General features: G+C 46.1%; 1 protein-coding gene across 3 annotated transcripts in view; it reads left to right on the top strand.

The window, feature by feature from the left end:
* DOP1A (DOP1 leucine zipper like protein A) overlaps positions 1-15,818 on the top strand; it is a 694,260-nt gene that overhangs the window by 114,657 nt on the left and 563,785 nt on the right. The window lies entirely within an intron of this gene.

Here is a 15,818-nt window from a genome sequence, read left to right as displayed (position 1 = left end):
AATGAGAATGTGTGTACGAATGTGTGCGAGCATGACTGGATGTATGCGTGTATGCCAGAGTGAGTGGGTGTGTGTGGTGCGTGTCTTCGGGTGTGTGCGTGTATGAGGGGGGGGTGAGGATCGGAAGGGGGGGAGTTTGAATGGAGGGGGGTGTCTGGGGAGTGTTGACGGGGTGGGTGAGCCGCCTACCAGTGACAGGGAAGGAATTCCCTGTCACCGGTAGGGCCTTCCACCATGGTTTTCGTGGCGTAACTAACGCTACGAAAACCATGGTGGTAGGCTGGCTCAAAACTCCGCTGGTGGTAATATAGCAGCGTATAGGCTGGAGATTGACATCTCCAGCCCGGCGGCTGCTACCGCTATGGCGGTCTGAGTGGAGAAATTGTGGGTTGGCTGCAGCCAACCTGCCATTCTCATAATGTGGCGGTATGTACCACCAGCCTGTTGGCGGTACTGCCGCCACATTACCACTCACCGCGGGGGTCATAATGACCCCCTAAGTGGCAAAGCCATTAGGGGGTCCTAATGTGCTAACATTCACAAAACGTGCCAAAGCACAATGGTCTCTACTCACAAGGGAGATTTACGACTTCTACCAATTCACAAAACATGTAAGTAGCCTGGGAATTTGCACCTGCCACACATTTTAGGCCTCTCTCTTGACAATTTCATGTGATATATATATATATATATATATATATATATATATATATATATTTATATATATATATATATATATATATATATATATATATATATATATATATATATTTTTTTTTTTTTTTAAGCATACATTTCACCAGTGTGGAACTGTGTGCATAGGACAATTTCACATTGAGGAAAGGACGCAGCTCACTCGTAGTTCCAGAATAGGCACTGGAGAGTGGAAAAATGGGCCAGCCCCTTGTATTGTAGGGAGTCTCTGAAGATGGCAGCCATGCCTTCCCCGGCTCTACCTACTCTGTCATTTCTGATGATGGAGTAGTTCGGTGGAAGAAGAAGGTCGAATATGGTATGAAATGTGTCACTGGCCCAAGTCTCTAAGGCAATTAGTAGATCTGGGTTATAATATGTGACACACCCACTGTCTCTCCCAGCTCACCTTGTTCTGGAGTCCCCACAACAATGTTTCACAGGCTGCAGTGCTTGCCCAAACCTTCCATGCACACGGTGCTGCCTGGGGGTGACCCGATCAACACCACTGTGTGAAACTAGGCCTCCCTCCCATCCTCCATACTGCCCACCTATACGTCTGTGCCTTGGAGCGCTGATTAGTACTGGGCACCCACTTCACGGTCAAGCGGCCAGCTGGGGACCGACGTCTTCGGCTGGTCCGACTGCAGCAGACGGTGGTAGCACAAACATTAATTGAGCACCCGACAGGAGGCACTGCTGGGCCTACGGACTCACCCATTATCCCAACCTTTGCACTGCCTTGCTATGCTCATGGCCCCTGAGGCCTACAACATCCCGATTACCTCCTGGAGGTGGGTCATCACTAATGGACCTGGTGTGCTGCCCAGTCTCCAGCACTCTGTCAATCACCAGTGATGACCTTGAGGTGATCGCTCCCTGTTGCCTAAGCTATGCGCTGTGGCGCAACTCAAGTAATCCTCTTTGCGCTGCCTCAGTTGTTGGTGTCACGTGGCAGACAGCCACGCACGCTTTGGTCCCCCTCTCCATCAGACTTTGGGCCACTCATACCTGTGTGCAGTGCATGATCTTAACATTAACTACTTTTAGGGCTTACACAGTGGACTAAACTGACTCCGCAGGCCTTATCTCGTGCTCAGCTCCTGGAGCTAATTATTGTGGTACTGACCACCTAGCACTGCACAGTGCACTTCCTACTGAATAGCCACCGGTGCCTCTGGCTGTGCCTTATCCAGGGGCATACCAGTACCATTCCAACCTGCTTGTGTTGGACTCCGTCCTCAGGGCGTGCCTTAGCCCATGCCCACATCACTACCTCATATCATGGACCCGATTGGGTGCCTCCCTGCCTTTGGTGACCCTTCTCCACAGGCCCACAAGTGTCCCACATTGGAACAGCACACACAGTAGCCCTGGACACACTAGCTGGATGCTGACCATTGGACAAGTCGATCCTGCACCACTTGATTGACCCAGGTTGGGGTCCACCACTGTCTGATTGTCTTGGGCTGCACATGCTTCACAGCCTGTGGTGCTCAAGCGGGCCAAGGACACTCCTTTGTTCTTCCATCTGGTGCTAACCTCAACCTTTTCGCTCAGTGCAGATGCTCCTACTTTGTACCCCATCAGCAACCTACAGCTGCTGGAATAGCGACTCCCAATGTGCTGCACCATCATTGGGAACTCTAGGTGAGCCGCTTGTGCTGCCGAGTGCCACCACTCCATCTGGCATTCACAAGCGGGCTCATCTCTACAGCCTCCTGACAACCCTGCCACAAAGATTTGACAAGCAAACTCACGGGTCAGCTACGATCTGGCACAGCGCGCGCCCCTGATGCGCTCTGTCACCTTTGGATCAAAATCCAACATGCCAGACCCCCTTTTTGCACTGGCAGTACTACAATGCTTGAGGACAAATTGCATATTATACTGGCAGCTATTGGGAAATTAAGGCTTTCACTTGAAAATAAAATTGACACAATTGCAGCCATTCTTACCCTTCTCCATGCCGATCACCGGAAACTGGCAGAAAGAGTGCACATAACGAAAGATTCACTGGCTGCCTTGCAGCCTCAAACAGCTGCCACATACACCAAATGTATTCTTCTCACAGATCGTATACGAATCCTCAAGGAAAGAGCTGACATTGCTGAAGGTCAACCCAGACAGAACAACATCCGAGTCATAGGGGCTTCTGGAAAGCACTGAGGGTCAGGATGCCGTTGCTTACATTGAAAAGTGTATCCGTACCTTTATCCTGTCCTCAGCCCTCTCACCTTTCTTCTCAATTAACAGGATCACAACCTCATCCTTAGAGAGGCTTGCATGATAGCTGACTTTACTGTTGACTATGCCCGAGTAAAGCTCTTCCCGGGCTACACCTTAGTGGTCCAAGGCCAAACAGGCTCGCTTCTGTCGTTAAAATCCTTTTGACTGAACTCTAAATGAAATATTCTATCCTATTACCTGCAAAACGTAAGTTTCTGATGGATGGGAAATCTTATTTCTTCACTGACTCCAAGGAGGCTTGGGACTGGATCGACTCAAAGGTCCTGCCTCACAACACCCCTCTCTGTCAGTGAACAAGACACTTGGACTCTCACGTCAAGACTGACTCTGTAAAAAAGCAAAGCAGGAAGGAGCGTCCCCAAGTATTAAGTCCACTTCTAACTTGGAGCGGATGATGCAGGAGCAGTGCCGCGCACTGCAGTTGGCTGTCAACATCTGGGAAGCACTCACCCCAGTCTGTTGCTGACAGAGAATCGATTGGGTCCTCTAGTGAGGACGTGCGTATTGCCCATCAACACACATTAATTGGTGCAATGCAGTTTGGGACACTCAACTGACACATGTATCCGCCCTTAATTCAGCACAGTGCTCACTGCATTGCCGTTCAACAAAGGAGTTCCCTCCACCTGCACCCCATATGCTGCCCTATGCCCACTAGTTGGTTTAGTTCTCTCAGTACAATGTGTTACACAGTTTTGATAGGCACACGTTGCGACTCTGCCCTAATAGTATTATGTGTATACTTATTATGGTTTTTCTGTTTCTGTTTAACGTTTGGTTTGGTTGTCTGCACCCAATCACAACACAAACTACTTCAGATCTGCCCCTTGTTCAGCTTGGCGAGGCGAGGCTCTGACTTATGTTACAGTCAATATCATGCCTAACACTAATATGATTACATGGAATGTCCGAGGTATGCACTTCCCAGTGCGTAGATAGTCTGTATACTTCTGTAATACTCAAATTGCTTACTTGTAGGAGTCGCAACTGATTACTACAGAGGCTCACAAGCTACAAAAGTGTTGGTGAGCGCCAATTTCTCAACATACGCAAGGGTTGTGCTGGTGTGGATCAGGGTGGGAGTCCTCTTTCAGATGGAAGATACCAGGGTTGACCTAGAGGGATGATATGTTTTGATCAAGGGTAGATTAGGTGGTCGACAGGTTGTACTTGGGAGCATATACACTCCTAAAAATGACCAGGCAGCCTTCCTAATTAAATTGTCTGATGTGCTGTCGGTCTGGGGCGGCCTGCCCTGGTTGCTGGGGGTAGATTTAAGCAGTGTCTTTAGCCTCGATCTAGAGCTTTTGTTCCCCCTCCTTTCCAACACAAACGAGGCATTGAATGCCCAGCATCTCACAGACTGGCTCAAGAACTGGCAGTTGGTTGACATTTGGCAAACACGTAACGCTACGACTAGAATATACTCCCTCTATTCATACCCACATGACTTACATGTCCGCATTGACCGTATAGTCAGCTTCCAAGACCCTCTCCCCCATGTCACATATCGATTATTTGGGGCGCACACACTCAAGTCATAACCCCCAATTCCTACATTTTACCTGGGATAAGCACCTTTCACCTATACCTACTTGGTGGCTACAACTGACGGCGCTAGAAGAGCCTCCCTTTTGCACTTTTCTGTATACTGTCATTACTGACTAGTTTGAGACTAACGGTGGTACCGCAACTGCCTGTCTATTTGCATGGGATGCCATGAAGGTAACGATAAAGGGACAATGTATAGGCACTACTCGGAATGTCCATGTTCAACTTGACAAAGACATCACAAGAAGTGAACGTGATATGCTACAATATGAAACTCACGCCTTACAGGACCCCGTTCCCTGGGAACACCTGACTCTAGAGCGTCAGTAACATGCAGCCCTCCTGTAGAAACTTTGTCTTTTTAACTGTGCAGCCTATTCAGCATGGGCACATGCGGTCTCTGACAAGCCTGGCCAGTACTGGACCTCTGAGACCACAACTTTAGAACTCTTCTGGACTGAGGTCATTCTGCCAGGAAGAAGAACTGGATGCTGTATTACAGCTCTTTTAGCCATGTGTAAGACACGTTATTTTAGTGCTGCTGTTGTGCACTTTAGCCCAGATACATTTTATTCAGCATCTCTTTATTTTTCTAGCGATAGCCACATGTGCGGTGTTGTTTTATTTCTTTATCTAATTGTTCTTTCGCCATTAAAGCATTACGTTCCTAGTAGGACATTCATTTCAATTTGTGCTTTCCTCAAGGCTCCAGTCAGATAGGGTTGCCGGCAAAAGTGGTACACTGTGTCTTTAACATTCACAGAAACATACACATTCATACGCAGGGACCTTTTCTTAGAATGTCAACTGTTTTATTATAAAAACACTCCTTTGTCCCATACACGTTAGAGGCAGATTCCAGCCAGATGACCGCGACTGCGTGCTGATTGCCTCGCTATCTGCTTGCTTAGACTGCCGAACCCCTGGCCTACATGGGGACAGTGTCTCTCTCGACTACAGGCTTCCTTTACTCCGGTATGATGGCAGATGTTTCCAGAGGGGAAATCTGAAGGGCGGATTAGGCTTATTATGCTGTGCTCTAACATAGCTTAGGTAGGAGAATTATATATCACTCCTAGTGACAGTATGGTGGGAATATTTTTGTGTTTCACTCTCCTTGTCACAGTCTTGCTTTTTTGTGTTTTATCATCCTACTTATCTAAGATGCAGTTACTTCAATAAACCCTTATTAAACTATATTCTGCCTCTGTTTGTCTTTGTCTGTGTGAGACCAATGTGACTGAGAGAAAGGGATGCCACTTATTGTGCTGGGCTGCCACATGCTGCTTCTGTCCGGGTAGTGAAAGGACTGGACTTTGCTTTCTAGAACCTGCTTTTCAAGGTTCTCCAAGAGCTTGAACTGAGTTTGTCTCCTGTTAAGACATCTCAGGGACATCAAAGACATCATCTGCCGGCACCTGGGCTTCTGATGAGAGTTCTGACTTGCCAGATGATGACAGCTCCAGTCCCTGTGCCCTTGGAATTGGAAGTTGGTGACCTGAAGAAGAAAATCCATGCACTGACACGCTGCAGCATAAAAATTGATGCAGCGCCTGTCCTGAGGCTGAAGAATCCACTCGCTGTTTCCCCACAACTCCATCAACGGAGCGCATCTGGATTTTCCACGTAACGTCCCTGGGGCGTCAAGTTCTCATTTCATCGACCCTGCACCGCATTTAAGGAACCGAGGCCACGGGTCCGGAAATCAACACACCATCTTTTCTGCAAGGAAAGAATTGACGTATCACCTCCCTTGCCAGTAAGGAACCGAATCATCGCCTCTCCTGCGAGGAAAGAATAGACGCATCACCTCCCCTGCACAGTAAGCAACCAACGCATCACTTTGCTTTCCGGCGCCTCACCTCCTCTGTGGTCTGCATTGTCTTTGTTTTTGACGCATCACAGGTACTGTGTGTTAAAAAGATACAACCATTGGTTCCTATGTATTAAGACTCATCTGAACCTTTAAAAGGTGATATCTTTTCTTGTGTATGCTGGATTTGTGTCGTTTTGGTCTTGTTTTATTCAGATAAATAGTGGCTATTTTCTAAAGTGGTGTAGAGTCCTGTTGTAGTGTTTTCACTCTGCTTGTGTGTGTACACAAATACTTTACCCATTGCCTCTGAGATAAGCCTGACTGCTCATGCGAAGCTACCAATGGGTGAGCAAGGGTTATCTTAGCTGTGTGACTCCCTTACCCTCACTAGAGTCTCCCCTTCGACAGGGTGTATTCCACTGCCAGCTAGAGACCCCATTTCTAACACGTAGATTCTTCAAGGTCCTGGAATATTCCCCCAGCTCCTTGCCACAAGCAGGTTTTATGGTCCTAGACCTGAAGATGGAATTGGATTCTCTAGAATGGCTCTTCCTCTTTGAGGTTTTACAGCCTTGGAACCCACTTCATTTGTCTGGTTAAGCTTCTCTGCAAATTCCCACTGGCATGGGTAAAAACTGGGGCCCTCATCTCCAAACCCATTTCTGTTGCCAGAGGCACATGCCAAGGGTTTCCCCTTTCGCCTCTCCTTTTCTCCTTAGCCATTTTGCTGCTGGCATGAGGCTCCACGCAGGGAGTCATACCTGGGTAATCCCGCTAGGAGACGCTCTACATTCGTTATCCCTGTACACTAATGACTTTGTATTATATTTTAGGGATGTTACAGTCATTCCAGAAGGCATAGCCTCAGTATTTAGCACATTTATTACCTTGTCGGGATTGAAGTTACATTTTGCCAAATCCTGTTTAGAGCCATTCAACCCCACAATAACTGACCCAGTATCTACGCCAGCTACCTGGGCAACCTCACACATTCTGTCACCTAGGCATTCATACCTATCACTCTTCTATAGACCTGTATGACAGCAGTCTCACTAAAGCACTGACATCCATGCACCCACAAGTGAGGTTTTGGCAGTGCCTCCCTTTATCAGTGTTACGCCGCATAACCCTTATTAAAATGATTATGCTTCCTAGGTTTCTTTATTTTGCTACTCTCCCTTTACGTATCAAAGCCCTTTTCCACTACACTAAAAAGCTTGATGCCATCATTAATTTGGCATAACACTTGTTGTTGAGTGGTGCTGCAGAAGCTGTACCTGCCCACAGACAAAGGTGGGGGATGGCTGTCCCTAATTTCGAGCAGTACTATTTAGCCTCTCAACTTCAATGGGTGGCCGGATGCATGGCCCGTTCCTGCCTAGCGGACAATGCCACTGCCACCCCTACCTGGGACAGGTCTACATTACTCTATTTATTTCACCCCTGCATACAGGCCTGTGCACCTGACCCCATGCTTCCAAGAGTAGAAGAGTAGCTTTCCAATGCTACAAATGCTGCCTTTTTATTCTGGAAATGCTGCTCACGACCTGATCACATCGCAGGCTGAACTTATGTTTGGCATGCTGCTGGAATCCATACACTTGGAGACTTATATTGGGACGGCACCCTTATACCATTAGATACTCTGATTGAAGGGGAGGGGCTACCTTCTGGTCAGTTACTTCTCTACAACTCACTGATAAGGGGACTGGGTGACATACAACAAGAATGCCCCATGCATCTTACCATACTGCGCTTACATGTGATGGGAGCTGGAAGACATCTGGTCTGCCGGTTGGCTGATTCCTTGTGGACACACAAGGCCTTATCACTTCACCCTCTGCGCTGCTACTGGGAGGCAGACATAGGCTGCCTGTGCACCGACAGGGAGTGGGACAATGTTGGAGGGCCCCATCTGCATTCCACGCAATGCTCACTTTCGTCTGATACAGCTCTTTGTCCTCCACAGAGCTTATTGCACCCCACAGAAGATCAGTTGGTATTTTCACCGCACTGGCAGTACCTGTCCCAAATGCAGTCTTGTTGATGCTGACATCATTTACATGTTGTGGGCCTGTCCATATTTACACTGGAATTGGTATACAGTTACAGCCCATTTATCACAGTGCACGGAGCGCCCAGTACAGTATACATGGGAAGTGTGTAAACTGGGACTGCACCAATATGACAAAAAACACAGGGCCACAAACTGGTTTCTTGACCCGGGTCATCTAATGGCCCAACTACCTAATCAGATGAAAGCACAAATCACCTACAGCTACCACAAATGTGAAATGGGAGTGCTCACTAACAGCCTGGGCACAGGCAGGAAGTGCCACACTGCACAGGGAGGACACTCTGGGGTTACGCAAGTACCCCTTAACTGCCAGTTGGGATGTTATACTGGCAGACTTCCAGGCAGCTGCACCATCCCCAGTCCATTCACAATGACCACCCCGACTGGGACCCACACATCCCAGTACTAACACTGTCCCCACTAGGGCTCCCACAAACTGCCTGCCCTTGCCCGCACCACGGCATTCCCATACACATTTTCCTCAATCACCACGTTATGCTATTGGTGACAGACAATAATTTCCTGAACACACAGATTGGGTGCAGTTCAGTTTAATGTACATAGGTTTACTAAGCTAACCTTTTACATGCTGATCTTTGTAAAGTGGAAACAACCAGATGATGCCTGTTGCAGGACTGATTTAAAGCTTGGCGGCCCGTTTATCACCTTTACCCACTAGCTAGCCTTATGTGCTGCATTCTTCATGGATGCTAACCTATTGTCCCATGTTCTCACAGCTCTTGGTTGTTGTAAATGTCATTTATCTGTCTGTAGTTGCTGCACTGTTATTCGAATCATTGTCATGTAACTAATCTGTATCACAGAAAATACAAAATGCTAATATCCAAATTTCACCATAAAAATGGAGCATGCATCGTAAAGTGGATGTGAATGATTTAGTATTAGGGTGTCTGAGCTATTGGTTGCAATGGTAAGGATGTTTCTGTTGGCAGATGCTTGCTTTGAGAGAGACTGGTGTTTGAACACACTCAGGGAAGTAATTAGTATTTGCTGTTGGTTTGAAATATTTGAAATGGTGGCAGTAGTAGGGGCTGATAAAGTTGGGATGAGGCAGCTTGCCAGTAACTTTGCAATATCAGCTTGGGGGAGTTTGGGATTGAATCTCTTGGAGCGAAGAAGGTGACTGCTCCTGATTTTGAGTGTATTTGGTAGTGTGTCTGCTGCTGGGAGATTAGAGTTGAATACAGTCAACAGCCTAGAGCAGTGGTTCCCAACCTTTTGACTTCTGTGGACCCCCACTTTATCATTACTGGAGCCCAGGGACCCTGAGTGAATCTTAATTGGAATCCGGGTCCCCCCCACCGAGTCATTATTGAAAGCTTAGGGACCTAATCTGTTAATATTATTTAATTTGCAGTGACATCAAGTTGGGTAAATATCAGGGTGATATTATCAAGTTTGTGTTCTAGAGCCTGTAGAGAAAAGGATTGTTGTGTGATGTGTGCATCATTTAGTGATTTTGTTGTTGGGGGGATTGTTGTGGGGGGGCATTCATGGTATCCATTGGTGAGGCAGTGTGTTGTAGGAGCCATGCATCTTTGCATGGAAGCTGTCAGTGAGGTGTGGGGGAGAAAGCATGGAGTGGGGGAATATAGTACATTGGATGGGCTTTCAGTGCATGGGGTGTGCATAAAGTGGGGTCTTGGCATGGTGAGGTGAGAACGGTGGTCCACGAAAATGTAAATCAGGAAGGTGATGATGATGATGATATTGTTGGCTGGGAGGGCAGTCAATGTGCAAGGAAAGTTCTTCTTGTACAGTTGATCCAGAGACATTCAAAGGCATGGGCAAAATGGTAAATCACCTAGGGCCTACACTTTCCAAGGGTCCCCCTGAGAAAGGCACCTTTCTCTTTATCTAGCTCACCTCTGTCTATTTCCATATTTCAACCTCTCTCATCTCTGCCTATGCCTATCTGTGAGTCTCTTGCTTTTCCCAGTGGCATCTTAAGAACTTTTGTGGGCCTTAGAAAGACATATTTCCACTGTTTTTCCGTGAGCCTCTTTTTTTGAATGTTTGAATGTTTGTTTGGCATCTCACTAGCTTCAATTAGCAGAAAGTAGGTGGTATAATGGCGAACAGGGAAACCCAAAATATGTCTTTGCCCAGGGCCCCAAAAATTCTTAAAATGACACTTAGTAAATCAAGTAGGAGAGAAAGCCAAGTGGTGTGCAAAAGTACTTGTTCGTGGTGTGGAATGTATAGTGACAGGTGAGGTTTGTTGGTTATGTTTCTTTGTATTGATAGTGTGTTAGGGAAGTAGAGGAGTCCTGGAAATATTTATTTGTGAAGAGTAGGATATTTCCTGATATGGTAGAGGTGGGTAGGATTTGGCATTGTTGCAATTCCAAAGTGAATTGGGTGGGGAGTAGTGATAGGGGACAAGTGTGTTTAGAAAGTAAGGGGGACAGAGATGTCCCAGAGGGATTTCATGATGAAGAGAGGGTATTTTGTGATGTGTTAGAACTAGGGCGGAGTGGCAGTTGTGAATCGAAAGTGTGTGGGCAGAGGGGGAGTAGTGAAAGAATACAAGGGGATTTAAGTCATAGTGGTTGGGAGGGGTGTGTTTGGTAAAGGGGCTGAGCCACATCAGGTGAATTGCTTAAAGGAATGTGAAGGAGCCAGTGGGGTGAGTGGTGGGCATGTGGTAGTTTGGAGAGTGTCTTGAGTGGTAAACGACAAGGGGAGGGGTGATAGTTCTTATGAGAAAGAGTCCGATCATGAGTTTGTGAGTATTGCGAAGAAGGGTTGGTCGATGTTGTTGAAAGGGTGTAAGGGAGGTGGAGTTGTACCAAGGGCTTCCAAAGTGTGGGGTGGAGGGTGCTCCTTATGTGTGAGGAGGCAGTGAGGGAAGGTAGATGGGAGTGGGATGGAACGGGGTCATGGGAAGGCTAGTACAATGTGATTACAGAAAGGGCTGGAGGGAGGCAGGTTGGGGGCTTGTAGCCCTGGTTGGGATGTTAGTGTCGGAGACATAGGATAGTGCTTGCTGTGGGATAGCAGTACAGACTCATAGCGGTGGTAAGCTGACAGAAGGTGCCCATTTGTGGGGAAAAGAGGGTATATGGAGATTGAGTAATAAATGCAGTGTCAGTTGGTGTGTTAGGAGGAAAGGAAGGTTTTCCTTGTGTTAAGGTATTGAGAAGGGAAGGAAAAAGGTGGTTGAATAATGAGAGGCAGGACTCATTGAACTGAACCATTATCTTACCCTTGTATATGGAGATGGTAATAGATCCATTAAATAGAGGGGGAGGGAGCAATACTGAGCTGATAGCCATGTGAGATGTTACATGATGATGTCACATTTGGTGTATTTTTGAAGATGTCAGTCCAGGAAGGATGACATGTTACAGGAGCAGAAAATCAGGTCGGTTTTGAGTTTCCTGTGTTTGCCGGCATGGTATTGAGCAACAAACAGGGTGTCAGGAAATTCTTCCAGGGCTTTTTTACGTATGCTTTAGAGATATTCTGAGGGTTTACAAGCTTATGAATTGACTCCTGCTTTTTCCAGGTTAGTTGGCATTGTTGATAGATTGTGGGGTTATTAGGTGAAAGTATGAAGAGAAAAGTGACTTGAGGACCTGGAATACTATGAGGATACAAATTGTTTTGTTTAGATTTCATATGTTTATTTATTGTGGCTATATATTTGTCCTATTAATTTCGTACAAGACTCTTTTGGGCTTGAGAGTGTATTGTGCAGTTTCTGTTAGCTGCAGATTGACAGTTGTTTTTCCTGTGATGACGAGAATGGTCAATTAAATTGTATCATGCTACTGAACACAGCAGAGCCATTCCCGCACATCTCGCTGGTGTCTGATTACGGACTGTTCCTGGCCCTTCCCACCATTCAGACCTCCCAAGATATACCAGCATAAAGGGATGACATGGGGTATGACATTTCCATCAAGGATGTTATTTGCTTGCAGGGTGAAGGGGCTGTGGCCAGGAGCACATGGAGTAAGCTACCACTCCTGCTCATCAGAAAGTGCTGTATCCCCCTGCCATCCAACCCCAACCTTCCCCCTGCCAACAACAGTAAAGAAATACACAGGTAGAAAACTCCAGTGAGGGTAATCTGCAAAAGTGCCTAAATTCAGGACTGAAGTGTGAAAGGGCACACAGAACTGTTGACAGGGAGGGACCAGTGGCATGTGCCAGACACCGGTACTGAGGACATAAAAGGACAGGTAGCACCCCTTAATGCTTGGAGCTACCACAAGGACCACACATGATTGTTGACTCCTACATTTTTCTTTTTTTTACTGCCCCATAGGAACAATATACTGGCTTGAACAGGCAAAGCGCAAAAACAGTTTTCTTGAACAGGTGGACCCAGGTATCAACAATTACCCAATGTTTTATTTTTAATGTGGGCAAGTGAGAACTACCACTTACAAACACCTACACTAACTTCAGTTAAAATGTAATCATTTAATTGATAACAGTCATCAATTCATTGAATAAGAGCTCTACTACAAAAGCATGAGTTATATCTCGTAACAGTTCCATAATTTCAAAGAATAAATAGTCATTAACATGACAGTGCAGACAGTACAGAAAAAGCCCCTTACATCCTTTACAAGCTGTGTCAGAGACCCCTTGCTGGCATTCACAACCAGTAAAAGACAGAAGGGCCGACTGTTGTGCTTCCCAGCTGTATGCACTACCATGTGTATGAAGTCTCACTGATGGCTTATTATAGCTAATAGGTTGGGAATCATTCTAAGTGATCCAGTAGGTAGACTTTGATGTGATCATCCTGGTTGCCTCCACTTTCTGATAATATGGGTATTTGACTAGGTATAGAAGATTTCCATTGCCCGTTTATAACTAATGGCTCTCTAAATATCTTCTACTCCTCTCACTTGAACCCAGTTCAGTGTTCCAGACTCCCTAACAGAAGCTTCTGTCCTTCTCAATGATGTACATGCTCATAACATGTCAGGGTGCCATGTTCCTCCAGGAAATTTTCCTATCCTTTTTGTCTAACTATGGAAAAGGAAAATCCAGCAATGTATCTAGCTTGCTTACAAAATCCTTGGCAGAGGATATGCTAGCAAAGACTACATGCTTAAGACACTCTCACCAAATGCTACACAGTGGTACATGCGTCAACTAAGCTAAGTTAACTCTTGTGTGACATCAAGATTGTTTTACAAACTGAACCTTTTATACTACCTTAGCCTTGTTTGAGAGGCTGCGGTACAGAAACACCTGGGAATTGCCTTGATGGCCTATGCTAAGACATTGGGGGCATTAATAGTATCAAAGCAAGACAAAAATAATCCCAACATTGCCACTGAAACAGTAAGCCAAAGGGGTGGCTTTGCGACTACAGTGGAAGAAATTAAAGGCATCAACTCACTGGATGAGCTTGAGCCCTTGCGGGGGAGCTGGTGTTGCTGCCAGACACTGAGAACATATGAGCAGAGTGAGAGTATATAAGCAGCAAGCAGCTTCCATGGGACAACACACACAAAGGCCAGAAACCCAGCAAGACGTGTTTGGGTTCCCACTAAGACTTTTGGAAAGAAACCCTCTCCACCAGATAAACTGGACAAGAACATAAATACTATCTCTGCCTTCAAAGAAACCAAAACTAACACAGGTAGTAGACATGGGAACCGCTGCTAGATTATAACATAGACTGAGGACAGAGTAACGCAGATAGAGGGAGAAGTAGGTAGAAACAAGTTCTTGACTTTACCAAAAGATTACGATTCCTTGAATAAAAACCTGATGGCTCAGATGGTCACAACAGATGTAATAACATTTGTGTCATGCACCTCCAGGAAGAAGTGTGTGTATTGAGGGGGGGGGGGCTGACATAATACTGACTTATCACTAAGGTGACTCCCCAGTGACTTCACAATTTGTATGCACTGGACAGAGGCCACTGAGTATCCGCCATTCGCCTGCCCTAGGCTCACCCCTAGGACCAATGGTGGCTCCTTTTCTTCAATACCGGGATCAAAATGTCATACTGCAGAAGGACATAGCCTCAGGAAACTTCAAGGTTGAAAATCATTCATTTTCCCTTTTCCTAGATTACACCACAGTGGTCCAACAGAAGATAGTGTCCGTTTTGGTGATCATGAGAAACCTCTGAGAAGCAGGTATTCGGTTCATGCTGCTATTCCCTGCTGAGGTGAATGTATTCATAGATGGTACGACTTGTTCATAGACCCATGACACAGCAGAGAAAGACAGTGGGATGTGGATCAGTCCTCAGACTTCAAAAGAAGACAAAGGGATCAGTCTAGATGCAGAGGAGCAAAGCGACTGTCAAAGAAGCAGGTGGAAGCTTAGAGCAGCAGTTTTAAAAGCAGTCAGCCCAGTCAAAGCAAGCCGAAGGAATGTAGGGTACTCGAAATATATTGCCTGGCTACTCGAATACTGGATCAGAATCCAAATTATCCTTTGGGGAAGACTCTGACCATCAAAAGCTAACATCAAGAACTGTAGATGGTTTGTGAGTGAATAGACATTGCTAGAGTTCATGTTAGGGACCCTGCTTTTCATATGGTCCTCTCCACACAATGATATATTGCTGAAAATGTTTTAAGATTTAAGCCTCTGAGCGCACAGCTGCACAGTCCTAATACACATATCAGTAGAATGCTCTCAATTTCAATCAATCTAGTGATGTACCGAGCATTAGTCCACCAGAGTAAACGATTAATAGACGGCCTGCGAGTGGTGTGGCCATCTGACATAATTAGAGGCATCACAGAAGAAGAGTGGAGTAGGGTGCTGCAAAATATCCCCAAAATTTCCAGGAATGCAGGATTTCAACTGATTAATTTATACTGCTTACCCCCGGCTTATTTAAGACAATGGATTCAACAGAATCTACCCAGATGTGCAGGCTAAATGCCCTAGATGTGACCACTAGATGTGCTGCATTTTATCATATTATATGGATCTGTTAACACATGACCGGGTTTTGGGATGTACTGGGTGAATCTATTCAGACGGTGACAGACACTTAATGCGATCCCCTTAAGCGATTCGGCTGAGACTGTATACCAGGCCCAAGGCAAAGCAAGTAACTAATCTGTTTATAGCCTGAACCTGACATAAACTAAGAGGCAGATCACCAGAAACTGGAAAAGTATAAGAGGCCCTAATTGCAGCTGGTGCATTAGGGGACTTAAAAACGTGCAAAACGGCAACGTACCTTTGGCGGGCTACTACTGCTAGGGTTTATGGTTGGGTGGACAAAACTGGAAAGTTGTTATACTGGCTGAGGTCCCAACAACAGGCCTCTATGATTAGTCCCAAAATTTATAACGAACAGGGGTTCCGCGACTCAGGACACCAAGACATAGCCAACGCTTTTGCCTGGTATTACCAGACGCTTTATCAGTCTTCGGCAGCGATCATGCCAGACTGTGCCCGCCGACT

The sequence above is a fragment of the Pleurodeles waltl genome, chromosome 5 (assembly GCF_031143425.1).
Source record: "Pleurodeles waltl isolate 20211129_DDA chromosome 5, aPleWal1.hap1.20221129, whole genome shotgun sequence".
Taxonomy (NCBI): domain Eukaryota; kingdom Metazoa; phylum Chordata; class Amphibia; order Caudata; family Salamandridae; genus Pleurodeles; species Pleurodeles waltl.
Note: the sequence above shows the minus strand (reverse complement) of the source record. Positions and strands in the feature narration are given on the sequence as shown.